We start from the raw sequence: 23,775 nt of genomic DNA on the forward strand, positions 1-23,775 counted from the left end.
TCTCAATCAAAGCATCCCTGACAGATGGCCATCAAGCCTCTGTTTAAAGACCTCCAAAGAAGGAGACTCACTCCACTCCGAGGAAGTGTGTTCCACTGTCAAACAGCCCTTACTGTCAGGAAGTTCCTCCTAATGTTGAGGTGGAATCTCTTTTCCTGGAGCTTGCATCCATTGTTCTGGGTCCTGTTCTTTGGAGCAGCAGAAAACAAGCTTGCTCCCTCCTCAATATGACACCCCTTCAAGGATTTAAAAGGGCTATCATATCACCTCTTAACCTTCTCTTCTCCAGACTAAACATCCCCAGTTCCCTGAGTCGTTCCTCATAGGACATGGTTTCCAGACCCTTCACCATTTTAATCGCCCTCCTTTGGACACGCTCCAGTTTTTCAGTGTCCTTTTTGAATTGGACAAGCAGCCGGCCTTTACACTTCTGTGGGTGTTTTTAGCTTTTCTTTTGTTACCTCCTCCCTTTTCCATGAAGGTCCTCCATTTTGCGGTGCCTTTTGCAGGTAGGACATGTGGTCACCCTGTGCTGGAAGAGGAGGCCACCCACCAGCCTGTGCCCCAGCCACCAAGGAAGGCTGAGTCCCAAAGGCAGCTCAGGACAGGGATGGGTGCCCATCTTTGCTTCCAGTGGAAGGAAAACCCTGCCCAGGGTGACCAGATGTCCCAAAAGCAAGGGAAGGACAGGGCACCACAAAATGTAGGCTATTCAAGGAAATTGGAGGGCAGGACCAAATGCAAGCTGCAAGCATATCAACAGAAGTGCATGCTTCTCAGTCCTACTCATAAATGGAGGACCTTTTAGAATTCCTCCTGGACTGAAGGTTGAAATGTAGGACAGGTCCGGGAAAAGGAGGGCAAAGCCTGGTCACCCTTTGTTCTTGCCCCTGCTCAAAATGGAGGGTATTTGGGAGAGAAAGCTGAAATGTAGGACATGTCCGGGGGAAAGGAGGACCAGGCCTGATCTTCTTGTTCTTAGTCCAAAATGGGTCCTTTTGGAATCCCTCCTGGAGAGAAGGCTGGAAATGTAGGACAAGCCTGGAAAAAAGGAGACCCAAGCCTAGTCACCCTATTCTTGGTCCAAAATGGGGGTCCTTTAGGAACACCCCCCCGGGACAGAAGGCTGAAATGTAGGGCAGGTGCGGAGAAAAGGGGGACCAAGCCTAGTCACCCTGTTCTTAGCCCAAAATGGAGGTCATTTAGGAATTCCTCCTGAGAGAACATTGAAATGTAGGACCGATCTGGGGAAAAGGAGAACCAAGTTTGATCACCTTGTTCTTAGTCCAAAATGGGGGTCCTTTAGGAAGGCTGAAAATGTAGGACTAGTCCAGGGAAAAAGGAGGACGGAGGCTGGTCACCCTGTATTCTTAGCCCCAGATTGGGGGTGGTGGTGGTTCCTTTGGAGAATCCCTCCTGGAGAGAAGACAGGAAAATGTAGGGCGCGTCCGGGAAAAGGAGCCGGCCTTCCTCCCCCTGCGCCGGGTCTCCTCCCCCTGCTCTTGCCGGCCGGCCGGCGGGCTGCAGAAGGCTCCTCCTCCTGCTCTGGCTCTGGCTGCTGCTGCTGCTGCTCCGGCGGGGCTGGCTGGCTGGCTGGCTGCCTGTGTGCCGCATGCTGCTGGTGCTGCTGCTGGTGCTGCTGCTGCTGGGCGCCTTCGGAGCTGGAAGATGGCGGAGCCGGGGCCGGAGGGCTGCAGCAGGAGCAGCGGGCTGCTGGACGAGGAGCTCTCCTCCTTCGTCTTCCACTATCTCGCCGACGGCCAGGTAGACCCACAGCCCCAGGCACTCGGGCAGCCAAGGCAGGCAGGCGGGCTGGCTGGGATCCCCCTCCAGTGGATCCAGGAGCGAGTGAGGGATCCACCGGGATCCTGATGGGATCTGTATGCGGAGAGGGTCCCCGGTCCCTTCCTGGCTCCCTGCAATTGAAGAAGCGGGGAGGGAAAGGGGAAGAGAAACTCCAGGAAGCGAAACGCTTGGGGGGTTTTCTCCCCCTTTCCTCCTTCCTTCCTTCCTTCCTTCCTTCCTTCCTTCCTTCCTTCCTTCCACGTGGAGTGGAGATGGGCAGCCAGGAGCTTGGGATCGCTAGCCTTCTCTTTGGAAGGAGGGACGCTTAGGGAATATATAATACTATCTATCTATCTATCTATCTATCTATCTATATATTCGTGGGGTCCTGGGTGCGAATGCTGCGGCTTTGGCGGCTTCTTTGGAGGAGGACCCGAGGAAAGAGGTCCCCATAAGAGACTTCGGACCTCTCTGCCGCCCTCCCTTCCACTTTTCCTTTTGGAAGCTGACAAGGAGATTAAGGGTTTTCTTGGCAGCCCTCCCCTGGTCACGAGTGGAGTCCTGCTTGGGAAAAAGCAGCGGGTTGCATGCTTCTCCATGGGGGAAAAGCAGAGAGGAGGGGGGGGGGGAGACCCCATGTGGCCAGACCTTCGAGCACCATTCAAACCCAGAGCCTGTTGCAACTGCAGAGACTTCCCCCCGTGGTTACGATGCCTCCTCGTGCCTTCTGCACTTGCTCTCTCTTGGCTGGCTTCCTTTTCTTTTTTTTACATAAGCGGAGGTTACTAAACAGCTTTACATCGGGATGTGGCACATGCCACTCCTCCCTTGCCTTGCCTTGCCTTGCCTTGCCTTGCCTTCCTCTTGCCTTGCTCTTGGCTTGATTTCTTGGGTGTCCTCATAGCAGGGCTTGTTTGGGTCCCAAACAAGCCCTCCTGCCCTGAGCCCCATCCTTGCCCTTACTTAGGGGAGGTGTGTTGCCGGAGCCAGGCAGAACCAGATCCAAACCAGATCCAGAGTAGCCTGAACACTTCTGGCCCGGGGCTGGGGCTGGAGATTTCCAGTTGGGGACATGGGACAATACTGGCTGGGCGGGCGGTAGAGGAGGGCTTCTTTATTTTGGAGAATGAAGGAGGAGATGCTGACAGCTGGAGTGAAGGAGTAAAGACAGGGTATTTTGTAAGCAGACTTTGTATTGTCTGCCTCCAATGGTTTATTTATACGATGCTGGAAGGAGAGGGGACTTGCTTAGGCTGCATTCACACTGCAGAAATAATCCGGGTTGACACCACTTTAACTGCCATGGGCCAATGCTGTGGAATTCTGGGAAGTGTACTTAGTTGAGGCACCAGAGCTCTCTGATAGAGAAGGCTGAATGTCTCACAAAACTGCAGTTCCCAGAGTTCAAAGGCACTGAGCCACGGCAGTTAAAGTGGGGTCAACCTGGATTATTTCTGCAGTGCAGGTGTAGCTAAAGGGAGATAGCTCTGGGAGCATTATGGTAATCTGGATCGCTCTCTGGTGCCACAACAAACTACGCTTCCCAGAATTCCATAGCATTAAGCCATAGCAGTTGAAGTGGTGTCAAACCGGATTAGTTCTGCAGTGTGGATGCAGCCTTAGGAAGCTCTTCTAGAGGGACCAGTGGAAAACAGGTTGAGACCAAAGCGGTTGCATAAAATTGCCTAATATGCTCTGGTTGCCTTCTGTAGTCTGCTCCCCTGTAACCAATTGTGTGGTCTCTGTAAACATAAAAAGTAGAACAGAGGTTCTTGTTGCATGCTGTGTACTACTCTCTGGAGAACTGAGCTATTTGGCCTTTTGAAATACAAGGTTTTTCCTCAAGCATCATTGCAAGCGCTGTACGTTGGGTTTGAAAAAGCCGTTGAGTGGAAATTTCCTGAAAATCTGGGTTTTGCACAGATGAGAGCATATCTGTGTTAACTTGTATAAGCAGCTATCTGTATGTAGGTTGCGCTATTGCTAAGCTATAGTTTGGAAAGCTTTAGGGTCACTTTCATATTTGTGGCAGGTGTGCTTGTGACTTTCGGCCCCTTTGCATTACTTGGAAGGTTTTTAAAAAAAATCTTTGGCTTATTTTCCCCCTCTTCCGCCTATGTGCAAGGGTTAAAGTCTGGAGTCAAACAGAGAGCGGCATGTGATTTCTTTGGAAAGAAAGATTTCGGGTTGTAAATGTGCTTTGCACTTGTACCTTAACCTCTGATGAAATTGCAGTGAAGGCTCCAGCTTGGGCTGCTGTCACATGCTCTGCTTGAGAGAGAGAGGTGTTTCCTAGGCTGGTCTCTGACGTTTCTTCCCTCCCCATTATTTCTGTACTATACTAGCCTCTCCTTATTGCTGGCCTGCCTCTGGAGTTTTCAATGAAGTCTGGAAGCTGCTTCTGCAAGTAAACCTCTCCCGGTCCACTAGCCCCCAGTGTCATACCCCAAGGATCCCCAAAAGATAAAATGTCACAAAGTGATGAAATAATGAATATAATCTGTATTTTTCTTATGGAGACCCCTGCAGGATTTCAGCTCTTCCCACCACCCATTATGGACTACTTTCCCTCCTCCAGCTTTGCCAGAGATGCTGTGAAATAGTGTAGGTGAACAGCAAGCCCTCTGGATGTTTTTGCCTTCTTCACCTTGATCTCCGTCTTGCATGGCGGGAAAGGATGTTTCCGAAAATGACTGCATTACAACAGTTAGATATTAAAGGCCTTTTCTCTTGCAGTCTGGATTGTTTGTCAAAAGGGGCTTATTGTGCAGCGGTGTGAAATGTGCGATTGATGCACAAGCCAGCACGATGCGTTCTGGGCTTTGCATTTCAAGTTTGTGATCATAGCTGCTAATTCATCAGGTGTTGCAAGGTATCAGAAATTCCTAGCATACGCTGCTTGGGGAGATAATAGCGAGATACTTTCTCCATCTTGCCTGAAGAGCGAGAAAGCAGCTTGACTCTTCCATTTTTCATTTGTTGAAGGAAAAAATAATAATGGTAACACAGGCCATCACTTGGAGCTTCCCTGGGCAGTATTTCCTCTCTGTTTTCCCAGAGACTTGCTAACAGCTCAATTAATTAAGGGTTGGAGACGTAAACTATTATTGACCAAAACAAAATGGGTTGTCTTTTCTCAGACGGTATGCACACACTTCCAGCTGTTTCATAGATTTGTACAATGCTCCTTTTGGCCTGTGTGAGCTATCACTGTTGGAATGAATGCCTATGTTTTCTTCAGGTGATTTAGGCGAAGGGTAGTGTTGTTCTTGACAAAACATGGGCATTATTCCCCTTACAGAACACTATGCAGGTGTTTTTAGAATACCTAGGCCAGCATCACCTCACTGTTTGGCATGAGAGGGGAGCCATAGTTTGTTAAACTGAGCTTCCTCTGTCTGCATGCCCCTGCGACTGAATGGAAAGAAGAGGATGGCTGTGGGGTTCTCATTTACATGAGCCTTTCACACTATCAATGGTTCCCAAATTTTGGTCCTCCAGATGTTTTGAACTTCAGGTCCCAGAATTCCTGACTATTAACCAAGGAGCTTCTGGAGTTGAAGTCCAAAACACCTTGAAGCAAAGTTTGGGAATGATTGTGAGATGATTATAGCACTATGATTCCACTTTAACTCCTTGGCAATATGGTGTGGAGTCCTGGGATTTGCAGTTTAGGGAGGGGGCACTCAGAATTCTCAGCTAGGAAGGTATAGTGCCTCAGCAAACTACAAACCCTAGGATTCCATAGGATGCAGCAATGGTGGTTAAACTGGAATCATAGCACTATAGTTGTGTTGTGTGAAAGGACCTATTTCAGGTTTTCCAGCCCTGAACAGATATTTGGCGAAGCCACTAAAACCACCATGTTCAGACTCAGCAGTAACCCTGATCATTTGTGGGCACTTTGTGGGATCATATTGGTGGCCTGTCTCTACCTGTCATTGATGTTATTGATGTTTTATTGAACATTAAAGGCATTATAATGGCTCCTGTCCTGCCCCACCTCTGTCCCTAGATTAAGCATTCCCCCCTCCCCACCTCCTTATTACAAATACAAATATGAGAAGCAAAATGAGGATGAGACACAAAATAAGAAATTAAAAATGAGGGGGGAAAAATTTCAACTGTGCCCAATATTTTCAACACACTGTAGTTCATGTACTTTACTACTAATTTTAAACTTGAATATTCCTTCATATTGCTCTACAACCTAGTGTAGACCAGATGGCATGCACAGTCCCTGTACAGTGCCCAGAAAACCACCCTGATTTTCTCAAACTATCCAAGTTTTCTTACATCATATAGACCAGCTGTTTTGAGGCTGCCTGCTGAAACATTTCCTCAGCTTTTCCAGGTCACAGTTTGGCAGGGCCTTATGCTTAGAACATAATGGTCCTTGTTTTGATTGTTTCATTTAGGTGACAGATATGTGTCCGCTTACTTGAGACTACGCTCTGTTGAATGCAACAGGACTGATTTCTGAGTATAAATACCCTTAAGGCTGCAGATTCCATCTGATCTAAGCAGGGTCAGTGCTGGTTAGAAATGGGATGGGAGGCCACAAATACTAGGTGTTGTAGGCCTTTCAGAGAAAGGAGATGGCAAACCGACCTCTGAGTATTCCTTGCCTAAGAAAACCCTATGAAATTGAGTCTCTGCAAGTCAACAGGCAACTTAAAGATACACACACACACGCAAACACAGAGTATTATGTGGTTAGTGAAATAATAAAAGGTTTACTTTCTTAATGTGACATGTGTTGTTTTCTTTGACACATGCCAGCAACAAATTGAAACAAAGTGGCAAATTTCATGTTCAGAATAATTCATATAGAGTCCTTTCTGGATTGTGCCACATCAAACTGAGAACAGAGGGTGACGTGTTTGAGTTTCCCTTGTGTTCCAAAATGCCCTACCAGCAGAAAACTAGCATGCCAAGATTGAATTCCATTGAAAATAGTAGGATTTCTTTCTAGTTAAGTTTTAACTATAAGGCTGAAATTGTGTGCTTATGTCTTTTTATGGCATTATATTGTGTGACATTGTATTGTAAGTGAAACATGATCGATGTATCCTTTTCAACATGGACCCCACTCAAAGAGGTGTGAACTTAATGCCAGACAGCTGTATAGACTTAATTCCTCTATTTATTCAGTGATCGTAAAAAGTATGGTTAGAAGCCAGGAGATGTTTTCCACTACAGACTCATTCAAGTGAGATCTTCTTGCATGTGGAGTACCCAGAGGAATACTATTTGAAATTAGTATTTCTGGAGGTTTTTCTTTTCCTCCTTTGCTTTTCCACTGAAACAGCTAGCAGATGAACCAACTACAACATAGACCCTATTGGCTAAAATGATTGACAAGAAGTAGAGTTTTATGGCTGTGGTCTGTACCTTTTACAGAATCTTGGATTCAGATTGTTACTGTGCACTACTTTCCAAAATCTGGACAGTGATGTAAATGGTTAGACTCAACTGCCTGCATTCAAGTCTCTCAAGTGCCAACTGTGATCCAGGGAATTGCCACAGATGGACATGTTGATTGGTAACTGATACACGTTGCCGCATTCAAAACGTCTGAGCATGAAATGCATTTACAGCCAGCCACAGACAACAGCTGTATAGTAAGAAAAACCCACTTGGCTATTTCTCCTTCTGTGGTTTAGGGTGGAAGAGTGGCAATGCTGCTGTAACACTTGTGCTTTTCTTTGTAGAATGAAGTGGCCTTTCTGGCCACTGGTGCGGCAACAAGTGGTTGTTTTCAGACATGCCAGATGTAAGCCAGGCAACCATTTCTTGAATTAGCTTGTGGGACTAGTTTGTATGGCAGGCATTCATTGTGGTGAATGGCTTTTCCTTTGTTCTATGTGGTAAATGGGTCTCTGTGGATGGTGTGACACCTGCACAATATGGTGTAGTGTGCTCTTATTGAGGAGTATCTCTTAGCTATCCAGATTTCTAAGCAGTTGATTGTAGATATTCAACACAATTCTTTTTGTATGATGCTCAGAAAAAATTTTCCACCCCAAAGGCTGATCCCTAGACTTTATTGGAACAGCCTAATGGTTTTTTATATGCATGGGTTTTTCGGCCATCAGTTTGTATAATTTATAGAGGTGGCATAGCTGTGTCAGAGTGCAGTACTAGAGAGTAGAGACTGAAAGGGGTCATGACTATTTGGCCAGGGTGTGGCTTTGGTGGATAAAGGAGACCATGAGGCCTACAATTCATTTCCAGATCCCATCAAATTGATCTGGGATTTTACTATGTTTCTCTATGTCTCCGACTGATGCAGTGACTGGGGATGGCGTCTCTCCTCTCGTGGCCTGTCTGGAGTCAGTAATGGGCTGGATGAGGGAAAACCGACTCAAGCTGAATCCAGAGAAAACGGAGGTACTTGTGGTAGGTTCTTCTGGTCCAGGAATGGCGGTGGTTCCACCTGTCCTGAACGGGGTCACGCTCCCTGTGAAGGACTCCGTGCGCAGTCTGGGGGTGCTCCTTGATTCGTCGCTTCACCTGACTGCTCAGGTGAATGCGACGGTCAAGAGCACCTGTTATCAGCTTCGGCTGATTCGCCAGCTGCGCCCATACCTGGCCCAGAGGGACCTAGAAACTGTTGTACACGCTCTGGTAACTTCGAGATTGGATTTCTGCAACGTACTCTACATGGGGCAACCCTTATACCAAACTCGGAAACTGCAGATGGTGCAGAACATGGCTGCTCGGCTGGTCACTGGCGCTTCCAGGACCAGCCATATAACACCGGTCTTAAAGGACCTCCATTGGCTGCCCATCCGTTTCCGAGCTCAATATAAGGCGTTGGTAATTACCTATAAAGCCCTAAATGGCTTGGGCCCAGGATACCTAAAGGACCGCCTCTCCCCGTATATTCCGCCTCGCACCCTCAGATCGACCGGGCAGCAGCTACTGAAGGTGCCTGGGGCTAGGTTAGCCTCCACTTCGCGGAGGACGTTCTCCACAGCTGCCCCAGCCCTTTGGAATGAGCTGCCCATAGAGCTCCGCTCGTCTACCACCCTGGCCCAATTCAGGAAGGACTTAAAAACCTTCCTGTTTCAACAGGCATTCCCCGAATAGTTATCCTGCGGGCCTCCCTCCTCTTTTCGTGGCCAAGAGGTTGGGTCATGGGGTTTTTCTTTTGACTTTTTTTTCTATTTGTTGGATTTAAGCTGCTTATGGTGTATTGGATGTTTTTATTGTATTTTTATGGTAATTTTTTATCGATTTGTATTTTAAAATTGTCTGTTTTTACTGTTGTGAGCCGCCCTGATCGAAGGAAGGGCGGCATACAAATAAAAATTTATTATTATTATTATTATTACTTATAGGTTGATGCTAGCTTTAGAAACATGGAGATACCCTTTCCACTAAAGGGTGGAATATCAAACATGTACAAAGGCAAATTCATGTTGATAGAGGCATACGTTTCTGGTAACCACAATAGCTAGATGGAGCCTCCATTATTCAAAGGTGTATTCCTCACTCTTTCTTCCACTTTCAGTTAAAGTAAACTAACAATCATGTATGGATTTCCCAACTACTGCATTTCAGTCATTAGTCTAAATCCTTTTGACAGTCCTGACTGGAGTATACCCACTGAGGATGACAGCTATAGTGAAACACATATGAAGGAAGGGGTGGTGTTTCCAATTTATTGTAATATGAGGTGGGGTGAAAGCTTTGGGATGCTAAAGAACTGTTTCTCCTTCATTCTTTCTGTGCCAGGGCAGTGTGATATGTTTCCTTTTCTTTTGATGCTCAGGGAAGCAATAAAAGATGGCTTAGCCTAAAATTGGAGCCTCCAGCATTGGCAGTAACATGAGTGCATGCCCAGTTACTTTTAATTAAGATGTTTTTCCATTCACCCCCCTCCCTAGCCTGGAAAGTTATGAATGTACTGCCTGCAGTAGCCCAGCCAATGAACAGCCTGGGAAAGATGAGTCTTTTGCAAGCAAACCTTCTTGGGTTAGAAAACGCAGATCTTCTTTCATGTTTAGGGTGGTAGTAGATTCTCCTGCTTCTCCTGCCCTATTGCTTTAACCACTGCCAAACCCCTGCTCCTCCACAGGCTTCACTCTTAAGTCTAGTCACTTAAAAATAATTCCACAGAAGTCAGTTCAGTTCACCTCAGAGTAAATGTCATCAGAACTGGTGTGTAAAAGAATTCCCTCTTGCAGTCCTATGCAGAATCAATGAGGTCCAGATAAACTCCACTGAAAGCGAAATAAATTAACTCTTACCTCTTTCTGTTGAATACCATTGGCTTTTTATGTGTAAACTTGCCTAGGGTCTAGTCAGGCAACTTTTAAAGGTGCTCCTGCATGTCTGTCTCTACCAACAACTCCCAACATAGTTAAAATGGAAGGAGTTTCCTTGGGCATAAACACCACTATATTTAATGGTGCTTACCTCTGTAAACACACATAGAGAAGTGTATCGTAATACTTTCAAGAAGTCCTTTGCACATTTTGTTGATATGGCCTAAATACCTTAAAGGCACCAGATCCTGATTGATCCTGGAAGCTAAGGAGGGCCTGTTCTGATTATCACTTGGATGGAAGACCATCAATTAATAATACTAGGTGCTGAAAGCTATATTCCAGAAGAAGAAACTGGCAGAACCACCTCTGAGTATTCCTTGCCTAAGCAAACTGTATGTAATGCATGGGATTGTCATAAGTGGACAGCTCTCTCTCTCTCTCTCTCTCTCTCTCACTCTCTCTGACACACACACACACACACAGAGAGAGAGAGAGAGAGAGAGAAAGAGAGAACCACCAGGAGAAGTCTAATTGACATTGTTATTCTGTGTCTGTCTGACTGAGGAAGATTTGTAGCCTTCTGTTCTATGAAAACACTGTTTTTTCTTCTGCCTAGAGAACTCCATCCTTGGGCAACAGCATTATAGTGGCATGTGGGAGTCAGGCTCTTAATTACTATCAGTGTTCCATCTGCATTCAAATGGCTGTCCCTCTTCCGGAGAGTCTGGTGTCTACTTGAATGCAGACAGGTTGCTGGTAATAATGAGAACCTGGGATTTGAACTATTAATCATACTGCCATTTCACACACACCACTATTGTTCAAGTTGCCAGGTCACAAGAGAGCTGAGAAATCGTCAGTTGTATTGTAAGTTGTCTAGAGTTATATGAAATAGGTAAGTACACATTCAATTTTCACAGAGAGAAAATTGAGAGAAAAAAAGAGAACAATTTTGTCAACTTTTAAAGTCAGGCCCAGAATATTATCAGAACTCAAGGCTAGATATTACAAAAAATAAAATTTCCTTTAGTTTAGTTTCCTTTAGAAGTGAAAACTATAGGATGGTATTACAGTATAGTGATTTCACCAACAGGGTTGCCTCTGTGTATTGTGTAGGCATCCAGGTGGACTTGTCTTAACCATGACTCCATAATGAAGTAAAATGTACAATGCAAATCATGCAGCAGCAATTCAGGAGAGCTTGGAAAAGTTATTTTTGGGGTTATATCTTCCAGAAACCCAGTGAGCATGCTGGCTGGTGGATTATGTGAGTTATAGTCCAAAGGAGTAAACATCTCACAAGCACAAGCTTTGTAGTTTGTACGTAGTCATACAATCAGATGTAAGGTGAGTCTCCCATATCCAAAATTTCAAAATCTGAAATATTGCAAAGTTCAAAATTATCCACAGGGGTAGCAAAGACAGTGACATCTTTGCCTTCAGATGGTTCATGTACACAAACACAAAACTCAAAATGATTAAAAATACTGTGTATAAAATGACCTTCATGCTATGTGTATAAGGGGTATATGAAACATAAAGTAATTACATATTTACTATATATACTCATCTATAAATCTAAAAATTTATGCCCAAAAATTGACCCCAAAATCCCAGGTCAACTTATTTACAGGTCACTATGGAAATAGCAGCTCTTTCAGCTTTCCCCATGTGGCGCGGAGAGGAGTTTAGCAAGAAAGAGCCAAGCAGAAAGAGTCCTAGGTGATTGGTTGATATTGCTGTTTAAGTGTCCCCCTCCCACCCTCGTGTCTGGCTAAAACAAAAGCTGAAACTATGAAGAAAGGCCTCAGTGAGAGTCACTCTTGCCATATGCACACATACACACGTTGAAGGAGCCTCCAAGTTTTACCCTCGACCTATCCACAGCTCACGGCAAAATCCATAATTTTGGCCCCAAAACCTGACCTCAGCTTATACATGAGGTTGACTTATAGCTAGGTATATACAGTAGACTTGGGTGTCATCTCCAAGAGATCTCATTATGTATATGCAAATATTACAAAATCTGAAAAACTCCAAAATCCAAAACACTTCTGACCTCTGACCTCAAGCATTTCTGATAAGGGGGACTCAACTTATATAAGGAAAAGGGGTGCCACGATAATCATACAAGATAAAGGTCCCGAGGTGAGACAACCCAACTAGTTGGATCAAAAAAGAGAACTAGGCTCAATAGATCAGTAATCTGACAGTACAAGGTAGCTTCCTTTTCTTAAAAATCCTTTCACGAGGCAGGTTTTAGGACTGTGATGACATTCATAATTTCAAGGTAGAAGAAAATCGCTTTGGCTTTTGGCTCTCAGTGGGCTTTTCTTTCTGCTGAGAAAGAGAAATTTCAGCTGCCACTGGCTGAATTTCAAATCTGACCTTTGGTATATGGGGGGGGGGGGGGTAAAGGGGGAAAATGCTAATGAACCTGGAATTTAAGCATCTTGCCAGGAAAGCAAAGGGAAAAGAGAAAATTCAGGCCACACTGGATACATACCAGGTGAACATACTCCAGACATGAGCGCAAATTCCTCTTAGTTAATCATTGTGGTTTTGGTTAATTGGTTCCCCAAGGGCAAATAATCCCTTTTGTGGGAAGATTCAAACTACCCGTGCAAACTAAAGACATCAGTTGTACTGCTGTGCAGGTCCTGATCCTTTCAGTGGACATTGTCCAGAATAACTCTCTTGTGCAGGAATACAGAAGCTCCAGATGTTATTGGATTGGAGCTCCCATCATCCCCCATGGATGGCCATGTTGGCTAAGGCTGGTGGAAACTGCAATCCAGCAACATGGGAAAGACCATATGTTTCCCACCACTGTCCTGATAAGGTTGTATTCTACCTTGTGGATGGAAAAGTGTAGCTTTTGTGTGTGCCTTTCTCTGTATATAAATTATCCTATGCATCCTAGTCTAGGATTGTATAAAACAGCCAAATATAAATCATTTTAAAAGGTGGATAGATTATTCAGTTTCTTAGCTGTCCTGATGTTTAAATGCTTTCCTGTTGGCGCTGTCATTTTTGAGTGGCAAGTCTTGCAGAGAGGAGGAGGGGGTATTAAATTATATGGAGTAGCTGTCTGAAGTGGCTGGTGATATAGTACAGCCTTCTCAAATGTAGCAGAGCATAAGGGCTACACTCCAACACATTTGAGGGATTACCATGCTGCAGGAGGCTATTATAATGTGTTTTCCCCATTTACAGTTAACTGAGAATGAGCCACCATCATTTCTGCCCTTAGCAGCTTTAAATTGTTGATCTCAAATATTAGGCTACAGGCTTTTCATCAGTAAGTATTGCCAAAACCAGTCCTACCTTTTGACTCAAAATGTTACTCCAGGCATCATGATATGGTCTGCAGATTATGTGTCTGTTAAGTATAAAACTTAACAGTGAAAGTTGGTTGGATCCATTCACTCCTCCCTAGATTTAGGGCCAGTTTAGATGGTCTCAGTCAGGCCATTAATTTGTTTTGTTTTGTTTCCAGGTTCACTTCAGGTTCAGCTGCAACTGCAATTGATCTTGTTCCAGCTTGGTTTTAGATCAGGCTGGTAGTTCAAGAATTTGGAACACTTAACCAACAAGTTCACATGAGCAAATTAAAAGATTAGGCCCATTGCTTACAATCTTTTTCACAATGTGGTAACATAAGCTAATAGGCCTAAGCTGTTACAACCAAATGTCAGCAAATACACCTGGATATTGTCGAGTTGTCCAGCCTTAATTACTAATTGCCAATCTGGATATGACATTTATACCATTCTTATGTTTTGTTGTTCTTTGTAATGTGCAGGCACTGCTGAACAAGCTATGGGAAACTGGACTGAAATCCATCAGGAGAGAACTGGATTAGATTTCCAAATCTATTAGCAACTTGCACAGAAGAGCAAATTCTTTGCAATATTATGAATTAATCAATTAAGCATGTAGTCACCCTGTCTTTGCTCTCTGTAACACAGGTTGATGCCAATGATACTTGCATTCTTCTACCTGGGGGTTGTTATTATTGTTGTTATTAATATCTCACTTTTCTCCTGATATAGGAGCTCAAGGCAGCTAACAACAAATTTAGTTATATGGCTTGGGCTCTTCCTAAGCCTTGGTAGTATTCATAGTATTTGCATTAAGATATGTACTAGTTACATCTACAGATCTTCCTAGCATGAGTCCTTTCAAGTCTATTCATTTTTTTAAAGCCTGGATGCACTGTCCAAGCTCGTTTTCCAAACGGCAGAAATAAAGCATAGTTTTTTGTGGGTTTTTTGGGCTATGTGGCCATGTTCTAGCAGAGTTTCTTCCTGATGTTTCTCCAGCATCTGTGGCTGGCATCTTCGGAGAATTTCTCCAAAGATGCCAGCCACAGTTGCTGGTGAAATGTCAGGAAGAAACTGCTAGAACATGGCCACATAGCCCAAAAAACCCACAAAAAACTATGGATGCCGGCCATGAAAGCCTTCGACTTCACATTAGAAATAAAGAATTTGACACCACTTTAACTGTCATGACTCAATCCTGTAGGATCCTGGGACTTGTTGTTTGGTGAGGTATTCCACCTGGTCTGTCAGAGAGCTCTGGGGTCTCACCATACTACAAATCCCAAGATTCTATTGGACAGACTCAGGGCAGTTAAAGTCATACCAAATTGATTTATTTCTGCAGTGTGGATACACCTAAGGTTTTGAGGTTTATCTTCTTCAAATATATGGTACATCCTGTCTTATTTTTCTCCCTTTCTCAGCTCAGCCTATAGAAGCTGCGACGGATCCTCTTGGCATAACTCTTATTTAGAAGCCTAATGTAGGCCTTGTCTGCAAAGGCTAAAAGTCCCGTTCCCTCTGCCCTTTCTGGCTTCATCCTAGTTTCTGGCACCAAACCCTAGTTCTGCTGTGGGCAGTTTGGACAATGTCTGTTATGTCCCACACCAGAATGGGGCATAACAAGGTTAAAACAAATTAAAATAATTCCTGAGCCCTCAATTTTCTCGTCACAGCAGGCATCTGCATGGCTGTCCAACTAGACTGCCTGGCATGTCAGCTGTCACTATGGGTTGCTTGTTATGAGGTCAGAATGAGACACCCAATATGTAACCATTATTGAGCACCAAAATTTGGACCTCAAATGGGTGACCCATGTGGCAGTAGATTCACCAAGTGACCCAGTGAGATACCTGTGCACACAGTCACTGTGGTAGAGAAATGGAGGCTGAAGTGATGGATGCAGATTGGGGCTGCTGTGGGGCCAGGATACTCTGGGCTGTGAAGTCGAAGGCTTTCATGACCAGCATCCATGTTCTAGCAGTTTCTTTCTGACGTTTCGCCAGCATCTGTGGCTGGCATCTTCAGAGAATGCCAGCCACAGATGCTGGTGAAATGTCAGAAAGAAACTCTGCTAGAACATGGTCACATAGCCCGAAAACCCCACAAAAAACTATACTCTGGGCTGCTCCTGGAGAATCCTGGCCAGTGCAGACAAGGCCTAAGTGGCTTAGTACTTTAATTTTTCATAATAATCTAAGATTCATCATCACAGCCTTTAGAACTTTGGAAAGTCTACCTGTGCTTATTTGGAACATTTATTTATTTGTTTGTTTGTTTGTTTGTTTATTTATTTATTTATTATCAACAACACTGATTAGAATTCAGAGATGGGGCTGAAATGCATATAATAATAAAAGAGACTATTAGAAGAGTAGAGCATAATTCCACACAGCTCTCATTCTCCAAGAAAATCTAAATGTATTTGGAGCATCACAAACAGCAGTGTGAGTTTGATAATGTGCTTTTGTGAATGTAAGAGCATGTATTAAAGAAGAAATTCTGTACATTTCTAACTTGTGATCAAAACTGTCCTTCCTTTCCATGAGCAGGTACTGTATTCAGCCAGGGTTGCAATGGGAGCAGTGGTGGTGACACCTCAGAATGATGAATTCCAGGGTACACAGAAAAAGCAGCAGGTGTGACATTTAGGGATAGGAGGAAAATGAGGCAAAGTGGGTGCCCTCCTGTGCCCTGATATTTGGGACACTGAGTACATTAAAAGCCCATTTAAAGGAAATGAGGGTGGACTGCAGTTTGACCTTTAAAAACATGCAACAGAAAGAAACAGAAACCAGTGAGTGCTGTTTGTATTAGTTAGGGATAGCTTCACAGGTTTGCTTGTAATCATTACTTACTTCAGCTATTTGGATGAATGGTTTAGTGGGGACAGCAAATGAATTATACCTTTAAAAAACAACTAGGATGAATATTGATAAATTAATGTGGGTTATTAAAATATTGTGTCTCCTGGACTAGCATGATGTAGTATTTTGAGTGTTGGACTAGGACTTTGGGAGACCAGGGTTTAAATCCTTGCTTTGCCATGAAAATCCATTGGATGATCTTGGACCAGTCATACACTCTCTCAGCCTCAGAGGAAGGCCAAAGCATACCACTGAACAAATCATGCTATAAGGCAGAAACAACTATAAGGCACACAACAACAGTGATCTCTGTACAGCATCAAATAATTTTCATTGTTGGGCAGTTAAGAATAGTCAGTTAAATCTTTAAAAAAATCTCCAGCAGCAAAACATTAATACAGCAGTGCTAATAGTACTATCAGTTTTTTTAAAGATTAAAATTACAGATGAAAAGAAAGATTTTTCAGCTTGACCTGAAATGACCACATGGACACCAGGCAAACTTCTTTCTCTGTGTGTTTGTGTGTTGTGTCTGAGTAGGGATTCCACAATCACAGCACCACCAAAGAAGACCTTTTTCCCTAGCAGCCACCTGCTTTTTCTTATGTGTGGCATCTGGAAGAAGGTTTCTGAAGATGATCTTAAGGTCTGGACAGGTATAGATGGGAGGAGGCACTTTCTCAGGTAACCTGATCTCAGGATTTCTAGTTCCTGTTTTAGTTGTGACACTGATTTCACCCTCATGAAGGTTTCATTGTTCATCTTCCCCTGCCCCTGGGCAGAAGCTGCTAAACTGGAATGCCCTGGAACAATTTTTTACTTGAGGTTAAGGATACTGTCATTGGAGGGTTTTAACAAGAATGCCGGAGAGGAGCACACGAGGGAATACTGCATGTCTGCAAGAATGCTTTGTACTTTAAGCTTGAAGGGTGGGTTAGTTGGAAGATCATGATCTGCTTCCTGGCTGTCCAGGCAATAATAGTGACTAGACACGTAAACCCAGCATGCCTATCCTTGATGTTGTGATGGGCGGGTGATTGCATCCAGTGATTAAGTTTCTGTAATGCAAAAACAGAGAGACGGAATCATTTCTCTGTTCCATGGCAGCTGGGTTGTATCAGATTAATGGTAGAGTACTTTGTCACTTCATCATGCTGCATGGTTGCAGCTTACATTTGTGAATGCTGGGGAATGTGGCTAGTAGTGGTGAGCAAACCCCTTCCCTCCTGGTTCTCGGATTGTTTCAGATTGAGACAAGTTGTTTCTCTACCAATTCAGAAAAAACAAAAAACAAAACCTCAGTTTGATCCTATTGACACTTCTCTTCTTCTGTGAACCTATAGACCTATAGTCCACCTCACCTATTGTCCACCTCACTTTCAGCATCTACCTAGTGCTCCTGAACTAAAGAAGACCTTCTGGAGGTGTAGTGTTTGTGTGTAGTAACACTTAATTTGTGATTGAGGCAATCACCAAGGTTATATATATTGCTGGCATCTCTGGTTGCAAGGCTAGAGAAAGTGCCACTTACATGGCACTATAATGCCTTCCCATCAAAGAATGGAAATTATCACACTAGGGTCAATTCCAGAACCATCTCACAGTTATCCCATTATTGGCAATAAATGGGATAGTAGCACTAGAGGAATATATTTTTCTGTGCAGTTTCGCAGTCGCTCTATAACAATGAACCAATAACGATACAATCACACTTATGCATTCCATAAACAAAAGATGCTTCCCATTTCCAGATCGTAAATGTGAAATTTTGCACATGCAAAAACTGATGACAGGAGCTTACACAATAGTGCGATTGTATCATTAATAGCTTCTACACATTCACAATAGTGCAAATGAGGTGTTATTGGCAAGACGTACATGGGGTTTCCCTGTTAATAATATATTGCAGGATGATTACAGGTTATTAACGGGAGAAAAAGCTTACACACATTGTAAAACACTTAGGGAGTGCTTAAGTGCACTGATAAGCGGTATAGAAATGTACTTGCTGTTGCTAAGTACTGGATGAGCACAATGTCATGTGAAAATCTTCATGTGATTGTGCAATAACGAGATGGGAGCATTCGTTTTTTCTTGCAGTTTATAACCCCATGTGATAATCTCCAATGTGATTGGTGCTCAAATGGAAGAGTGGCATTTACTCTTTTCTTTCTTCTAATGTATCCAAAGGTCCATTCTTTATCCCCCCCCCCCCCCCATTATTTCTCATTTTGGAATTGGCTTCTTATTAGTCTTCTTTTCCTCTCAAGTTTATACCTCCATCCTATCTCTTTGTTCTGGGCTTCTGCTTTTGTTGGAAGCAAACAGATTTTTTTTTCTTTTTTTGCTCACCCACCTGCACCTGGTGCATGAAGAGAGTGACCCCACCTCCAAGACTTCAAACACAGGAGAAGAATGGAATTGTTATCTCAAACTGATTTTGAGTCCCTCAAAAGTGATAAGAGAGATTGTAGATGCTTCTGACAGTCTCCTACATGGCATGAAGTGAAATACTGACCACTTCCCTCTGCCAATGATTGTCCTAGAGCAGATTTCCCCAACCTGGTGCCCTCCAGATGAAAGTTATACTACAACTCTCATTATCCCCATTCAGCACCTTTCCTCTAGTGAAACCATTGTTAGGGAATGCCTCACCAATTTTGGGTGGGTGGGTGTGTTTTGGTGTTTTTTTAAAAAAGCCCTTTCAAAGCCATAGATATACACTCGAGCCAGATAATATACAGTAGTATTGTTTTATTTTAATTTACATTTTTTATAATTGGTACCAATTGTGCATTAAGTAAAGATGTAGAAGGTTTCTGAGCAATCTTTAAAACACTTCAAAACAGCCATGTAATTTCAGCTTCAGCTGTTGCAGATTATTCAAGAATCTTTCTCTTTAGTAATATCTTCATTTGGAGAAGCTACATTTCCTCAGTATTAAGAAGTGGAAGAAGCCATACCCTTTCCTCTGCTGCCTCCACAGAGGAAAGTCGCCTCTCCTTTCTTGCAGACTTGAAATACGCATTCTTGTTTATTCACCTCCATTATCCTCAATGGGATGCACCCCTGCGGTATCCCATTCAAGCCTATGGAGCTTGAATACATGAGAGTCGCCATTTTCGCAGGGGGGAGGTCTGGAATTGATCCCCTATGAAAATGGAGGGCTGACTGTATATATAAGATTACATAGGCACCTAACAGGGTAGGGCCCATACATTTACCATCTCCCTTGTCAGCCAGATGGGAGTTCCTGTAGCAGGTAAGGGAGGGTGTGGTGACTTGAACTGTGGCAATGACCCTCCTCTGCTGAGTTATTTGGGTACCTTTATGCCTTGGAGCAGAGATACCATTTATTGTAAAATACCTGTTGGTCAATGTTTATGTTGCCTGGGGCCTTTTGCTCATCACTCTGATCTTTTCTTTTTCTTTTAAAGCATGCAGTATGTCTTTCCTTTATTGTCTGGTCTATTCTGCCCTTAGGACTGTTTCTATGTAATCCATTCCTCTAGGAATTGAGGTATGCACTAAATCCCCCAAGGAAAAGCAATCTACTGCAGGTGGCTGACACTGATAGTGCTTTTATCCATATGATCCCAGTTTTGGTCCAGCACCTGTGGCTAACCATTTTTTATGGAGAGAAGCCTTATATGATTTTGCATATGTACCAGTGCAGTAAGAGTGACTGGGAAGAGGCATACCATGGGCTGCCTGAGGCTTTACACTACTTAGCTGTTTTTGTGTGTGTGTGGAGAGAGAGAAACCTTTCTTTGTGGTGCAGATACTCAGGCTTTCCTGATTTAGACCCTGTTATTCAGCCAGACTGCATGAAGTGCTAGCTGATTGGTCTTGTGATTTGGTCTCTGGCTGACTGGAACCGTGCACAGGATAAGGCTTGTTCTATATTTTCCACAGGGATGTCGAGGATCCCTTGGTTACTTGACTGTTTAGCTCTGTGATTTTCCCGTTGTTGCCTTTTAAAGGCATTGGTCTGTTACTAAAGGAAAATATGCTCAGAGTTTTGATTCTGCATTGCCTGTGGGCCCCATGTGGTTCATTCTTCCTCTCCTTCTCTCACACACTCCTTCCTTCTTTCACTCCCACTCCTTACATAAAGAATTGCCACATCGTGTGCTGTTCAGCCTTTCTATTGAGGTTCTTCTGTGCCAGTTTTCTAATTTAGTCACCCCCAACAGCATTGTGTACGATTGCTATTGAATTACACTGTTGTGTTTTGCAAAGTATGCAGATGATTTCATGCAAATGTAGGCACATTCAAAATTGATGGATGTTCAGAACTATCAGGTGTGTTAACCTACAGAAAGGGGCAGGTTGGGCTTCTTTTTTGCTTGCCTCCTTGCTTCTTTTTGTTGGTTACATTTTTATTAGCTTTCACACAGCCACCTTTCTGCATTACGAAGCAGCACAACTTTCAAGAACAGATTGGAATGATTTCCTTACCTTCTGATTTCACTGCCTGGAAGTGAAATGGTAGTAGCACAAGCACTCTCTATGGCCATTAGGTTTGTGTTGTTCCCTTTCCTATTTAAACAGAAGTGAATAACGTAAACATAGCCTTTAACACTATAGTGCACTGTCTAGATCAGGGCTTGGCAATTTCTTGAGGGAAGGAGACAATTGGGATCCCCCCCCCCAATTCACTAGGTGCCACACCTTGTGTTTGCCACCCTGCTGAATTTGCTGCTTCATTGCTGAGTTTCTGAGAGGTTTCCAAGAATGTAATTTCTACTTTATACAGACATCCCCTTCCCTACATATTTTGTTTTCAAATAAAATTGTGGCTTTTTTTGGCCACTGCTATCTTAATGCCAACATTTGGTGGGACTAAAAGGGTTACAATACAAAAACATGGATCAGGGGGCACTCCATGCAGGTTGGATGTTGCCCACCCCGAGACAGAATTTACTTTGTACCATGACTCAGGTGTAACATCTGTTTTCAGTACTGAAACAAGTCTGGTAAAAATACACAAGATGTTAGCCTGAGCAGGTAGAGTGCTCTTCCCTTAGCATTTCTTCAGATCAGGGAGGAGGAACATTCAGGTCTCCAGATCCTGTTGTACTATTTCTGTACTCTAGATGGTGCAAGTGCTTCAGCTCCCATCATCCTACACTGTTGATTATACTGACTAGGGTAATGGGAGTTGTAGTCCAACAATACTGAAGGGACAAATATGGAGGGAATAGCCTTAACTGCCATCAGTGTGCTACATCATCTGAGAACCATGGCTAGAAGTCACTTCTGGTTGTGGTTTCTAATGTTTGCTAAGGCTGCTGTTCTGTGTTTTGAGGGTATGTGTGTGCACACATGTGTAAAAAAGGACAAACCTTTTTTCAAGTTTTTATGACATTTTGAGGAGGGGTCTGGGTTGTGGCAACTTTTGTTAGGTCTAGGGGGGAGCTGGGGAGGGAGGGAGGGTTGCAAAATATCCCCTAGTGGGCACACATGGCCAATAGGCCACAGGTTCCTTGCCCCTTGCCTTAGATATTGGTTTCTTGTGCTGTTTCCTTTTCAGCAGCTAGTGTTGACCAAGACAGATGCACTGAGTTTACCACCTACTGCTTCAGACACTTCTGTCTGGACACAGAGGATGAGAAGGTAAGCCTCTGCAGTATTATGTCATGCCATCAGAACAGTACTGCGTACAGTGCAATAAATAGGGCCGTAAGCCTTTTACGAAGTCTATTTCCACTCTTGGATCCGGGATTTAATGCATGGCTGCTTAGAGAGGCTGAGGATTTCAGAGGTTAGCAGGGCTAATTGCAAGGCTGAGAGCCTCTCAGGACAAGCAAGGATTGCAGGTTACTCTGCATGCTAGTGACAGAGAATCCAACTGAGGTCCATGCTGTGAGGATCAGGCAATAGTTTTTGATTTACCATATAGAAAGATGGCACAAGTATTGTGTAAGAACTCTACTTTTAAAAAGGTGAGGTGGGAGAGAAAGCCCTCTTAAATCACTATGTGCAGGGTCCTGCAAGTTATAATGCCATGTGGAGTGATGAGAGGCTGTGGTACTTTCTGAAGTTGTATGTTAGGAGGAGATTGGAATGCACTTTGGTTTTTGTCCTACAGCAAACATGCCTATCAGTGATACAGAGTTGTGTTGCTAGCGATATTGCCTTAAGTTGGCATAAGGTCGTTGAATACCCTTGCCAATGTGAGGATTCCTGTGGAACATTTCCGGAATTGGATAGCTCACAGGAACACTAGGAAGACTCATTGTGCCCATGAGTTACACATAACTCACCCAACAAACTTTGCATGTAATTCTTTGGGTAAATTCTACATTTAATATGCTTGGAGATGTGCTTTGTGTCAACAACATGCCTAGTGTTAGAAGTGTTCCCCCCCCTCCCCCCGGCCAACAAATCTCCAAATTTCAAGAACACATTTTCTTTAGGCTACATTTCACTAGGGGCCATTCTATTTGTAATATCAAATCGAAAACTCATAAAATCTGATTTGGACCCATATATTAATGGTTCTGTGATCCTGGGTAGGAATCCAGATAGGCAAATACTGTAGATGGTGGTGGTGGTGATATTAATAGCATCATTATCATTACCCTGCCTTTCCCCCAAACGGGGACTCATGGTAGCTTGGAAGCAGACTGGTCATATTGTTATTGAGTGTGTGATACTAAAAGAATATTCTGGGTAGTTTACCCATTATGACAGCTATGTGGTCTTCCTTATCCTAAGGGGATTATTCATCTGCCAGAAAAGGCAGAGATAGAATGAGCATGTACAGGAGCAAATCTCAGCATCACTCAGCTGGCTGTTTCTGTGATGTTCAGTGTAGTGAACTGAGGTCCAGCTGTGGCAGTTTTCCTGAGGGCAGCACTCGTATCTCTGGTTTGTTTGTTTTCTGACCTAGCTCCTATTTGAAACCCAGCAAGTGGCTTAATTCCTTTGGGCATAGGAAAGAATGAACTCTTTTGAAAGGCTATGTCTGGATGGTATACCACTTAAGGGGAATTTCCCAGACAGGGTTTGCCTGTGAGGTGAGAACAGTGAAATACATCATTCATTTGCAGCTGAGCTGAGCTCAGCCCAGCAGCAACCTCAAAGGATTCTGCCCATTATCCACTGTCCATGTTATGAACCTTAAAGATTCATAACTAGAGCAAATGAAAGCTGTATGTAATGTGAATGGAGGGAAAGCCTCTGTTGCCCATCTGCACTGTATTTTGTGTTGTTGTGTGTCTTCAAGTTATTTCTGACTTATGGTGACCCTAAGGTGAGCCCAACGACAACAACAAAAACAACAACAATAATAAAATTTTATTTCTATTTCCCGCCTCTCCCAGTGGATCAAAGTGGGATTACAAGCATAAAACCACAATAACATCTAGATTATTATGGGGATTTCTTGGCAGAATTTGTTTACTCTTTCCTCTGAGGCTGAAAGAGTATGACTTCCTTGAGGTCACCCAGTGGGTTTCCATGGCCGAGGGGATTCGAACCCTGGTCTTCAGGTCAGAGTCCAATGCTCAA

At 43.7% G+C, this 23,775-nt stretch overlaps 1 long non-coding RNA gene across 1 annotated transcript in view; it reads left to right on the top strand.

The window, feature by feature from the left end:
* The first annotated feature begins 1,598 nt into the window (after positions 1-1,598).
* LOC149321928 (uncharacterized) overlaps positions 1,599-23,775 on the top strand; it is a 57,065-nt gene continuing 34,888 nt past the window's right edge. Inside the window, exon 1 of the long non-coding RNA XR_016281872.1 lies at positions 1,599-1,764. This is a non-coding gene — a long non-coding RNA (uncharacterized LOC149321928). The remainder of the gene's footprint in view (positions 1,765-23,775) is intronic.

This window comes from Sceloporus occidentalis, unplaced genomic scaffold, assembly GCF_023333645.1.
Source record: "Sceloporus occidentalis isolate IW3139 unplaced genomic scaffold, rSceOcc1.0.p SCAF_1, whole genome shotgun sequence".
Taxonomy (NCBI): Eukaryota; Metazoa; Chordata; class Lepidosauria; order Squamata; family Phrynosomatidae; genus Sceloporus; species Sceloporus occidentalis.